Below are 3,498 nucleotides of genomic sequence, written 5' to 3' on the forward strand. Positions count from 1 at the left end.
GATCAATGATTCCTCCCTTCCCTTACATTGTCATATATTATTACCAGTGATCAGTGATTCCTCCCTTCCCATACATTGTCATATAAAATTACCGGTGATCAGTGATTCCTCCCTTCCCTTATATTGACATATATTATTACCAGTGATCAGTGATTCCTACCTTCCCTTACATTGTCATATATTATTACCAGTGATCAGTGATTCCTCCCTTCCCTTACATTGTCATATATTATTATCGGTGATCAATGATTCCTCCCTTCCCTTACATTGTCATATATTATTACCGGTGATTTTTTCCCTTACATTACATTGTCATATATTATTACAAGTGATCAGTGATTCCTCCCTTCCCATACATTGTCATATATTATTACCAGTGATCAGTGATTCCTCCCTTCCCATACATTGACATATAATATTTCCGGTGATTTTTTCCCATACATTGTCATATATTATTACTGGTGATCAGTGATTCCTCCCTTCCCATACATTGACATATAATATTACCGGTGATTTTTTCCCTTACATTACATTGTCATATATTATTACCAGTGATTTCTCCCCTACAATACATTGTCATGTAATGTCACCAGTGATTTTTTTCCTTACTACTCCAGCGAAGTTCATTATAATTTTGGAATTTCATTCATACTTTTAATTGTCCCACCCAATGGAAGCTTTTGGGGTTCTTTGGATCTCTTCCTCAACTTTATAAAATTGGGGATATAAAGGGCCCCGAAGGCTTGCATCTTTTTCACTGGTTGTCATTTAAACCTAAAACTAAACTGATGTCTCACACATAGTACAATGCTGTTGTAAAGAGATCATTTTGTGGGACAGTGGCTCCTTACCTTCCAGGTGTTGTCACTGCTGTTCACCATCACCTGCAGGGGGCAGGAATCAGTTCTGGTGGTCCCTACACAAGGCTGGTCCTCAGCTGATCCTCAACACACATCTCACACAAGTGCAGCTGCTGCCTTGGCAGTGACACATTGTTGTGACAGAAGGGAGGGGACACAGAACACCTCACATCCTCCCATAGAGGGAGGGCAGCATAAAGCACACATACGGCCGGATAGTAGCTGGGCCTCCTCTGGAGTCACATTCAGGGGTGACAAACTTATCAAATGTGTGATTTATTGTAAGAAAATATCCCCAAATGATCTTGCATAGTCAATGCTTTCAGAGCAAATAAAAAGCAGATTCACTGGGCTACTTCTGTGCTGGGACTGCGGCCATCTGCACTGTGCATGACCAGCAGATACATAAAGAAGGATTCTGACATTTTCCTCTTAAATACTGAAGGTTCATATCAGGACAACAAGGGAAGATAAGAAAAAGTGTGGGGTGCAGCAATATTAGGAACCTGAGGGGACATTAAATGTAACTGCAATGAACATTAACTGCCTTACAGATGAAAAAAGTTCAATCTATGCTTTAATAAATGTATGTCAGTTCTGTGTAATGAGCCAGGAGGGCGTCCTACAGGTTAATTTATTCCATTGTAAAAATAAATTTTTTTTTTTATGTAAAAAGCCCTCCATGAGCTGCAGTTTAGTGACTTTGCCTAGGCTGAGATGATGTCATCAGTCTGCTGCAGGCAGAAGGAAGCATTTATTCAGTCTCCTCTCCCTAGTCATCAGACTGTAACATCGTATCCAATGACAAGAGGAGAGAATGACATCTGTGTACACAGCCAGGAACTGCACAGGATTTACATGATTGTCTTACCTCTGACCCTGGTCGCCCCAGGGCGATATCTCATGCATGGGTGGCACTGCACAGGAATAGTTTGTGTATGGCATAGGGATGTCATGTTTTGTCTTGAGATTTATTAAAGGCCATGCCCCCCCCAAAAAAATTATTCACCAGGTAGAATCTGGTAGGCCGAGTCACCTTTTGCTGGGCTTTGTATCTCATTCAACTGGGACAAAGGAGCTAGCAATCTAATGGCAATCGTGTAGTAGCACCTATTAGACTTTACAGAAAGGTACCATCAATGCCAAGCATGCATAGAATCGGGGGAGTCCTTTGACTCTCTGCAGCCCCTGCACACTCCTCCTCCTCGCTGGATATAAAAATGAAATAAAAAATGTTGCACTATGGCACTGCCCTGTCCTATCTGCCCCCCCCCCCCCCCGGGCTCAGGCCTATGTGGTAGATAAGCTGTGATCATGCAGGGAAGGAGATGGAGGAACAATCATGTTTTTGTGGTTTGGGGGGACCTGCAGAGCCCCCACCCTCCCCCAACCCAATCATTGAAACAGGAAGTAACTTTCATCACCAATTTACTGTAAGTCCTCGCCCCTCCTCCCCCCCTCAAAAGTGTCATAGCGTAAAGGATGAGACCAAAGCCACTGCAGATGCTCTGCTATACTGATCTTCCTCTCTTCTTATCTATAAAATAAACCCACCAATGATAAGACAATAATCCCAACAATATGTCTGCACCCCTTAATGTATACCGAGCATCACCTATACATCAGTTCACTTTACCTGACATCACAAATAATTTATCACAATGCTCCCCCTTACAATGCTTCCATCTGATTATCTCTCCAGAAACACCGAGCCATCTTTGTTCATCATCCAGGGTCACCAGCTGGTTCCTGGGCTGGTTTGCTGCCTCAAAGATGTTCACAAATGTCTGACCTATCTCAGCCCCTGCTACAGCTTCCCATCCTGTGACTTGCTGCAGTTGCAATGTTGCATTCTGATCAGCCTTAAATCCATTTCAGTTGTTTTTTTTTTTTTTTTTTTTTTTGTGAATGATGTTTAAATACCTCTTGCAATAATTGCCATGGACACAGATTGGTAGAATATTAAATGCCAGTAAACAGTATTTTAATATCCTCCAGATAGGTATTCTGTATGGTTGCTAATGATTGAATTTTGGGTCAGGTATTTGCAGTCACAGCTATCACCTGATCTTTATATTTTCTGATTTTCTCAGTAAGAGAGTAAGAGCTCCTCCTAGTGGAAGGTTGTGGGTACTTTTGTTCTCTAGGTTATTGGATGTCTATTTTTTTTTTTGCAAACTGTTGCAGTTATCTTGTAATGATTGGTGGAGAGCAAGATGGTCAGAGACCACAGACATACTGCAGGAGATGATCAGAGACTGCAGGCATGGTACAGGATACAGTCAGAGACTGCAGATATTGTACAGGAGATCATCAGAGACTGAAGACAGTACAGGAGATGGTCAGAGATTGTAGACACTCTACAGGAGACGGTCAGAAACTGCAGGCATGGTACATTACAAAGTCAGAGACTGCAGACTTTGTACAAGAGATCATCAGGGACTGCAGGCACTCTACAGGAGACAGTCAGGGAATGCAGGCACGGTACATGAGACGGTCAGAGACTGCAGGCACGGTACATGAGATGATCAGAGACTGCAGGGACGGTGCATAAGACAGTCAGAGACTGCAGACATAGTACAGGAGACGGTCAGAGACTGCAGACATAGTACAGGAGACGGTCAGAGACTGCAGACAT

At 42.6% G+C, this 3,498-nt stretch overlaps 1 protein-coding gene across 2 annotated transcripts in view; it reads right to left on the reverse strand.

The window, feature by feature from the left end:
• Positions 1–1,003, reverse strand: part of PIK3R5 (phosphoinositide-3-kinase regulatory subunit 5) — a 46,629-nt gene extending 45,626 nt beyond the window's left edge. For both annotated transcript variants that reach the window (XM_072403552.1, XM_072403551.1), the window contains exon 1: positions 852–1,003. The gene's annotated coding sequence lies outside the window, so the exon portion shown is untranslated. The remainder of the gene's footprint in view (positions 1–851) is intronic.
• Positions 1,004–3,498: the final 2,495 nt, after the last annotated feature.

This window comes from Pyxicephalus adspersus, chromosome 3 (genome assembly GCF_032062135.1).
Source record: "Pyxicephalus adspersus chromosome 3, UCB_Pads_2.0, whole genome shotgun sequence".
NCBI classification, from domain to species: Eukaryota; Metazoa; Chordata; class Amphibia; order Anura; family Pyxicephalidae; genus Pyxicephalus; species Pyxicephalus adspersus.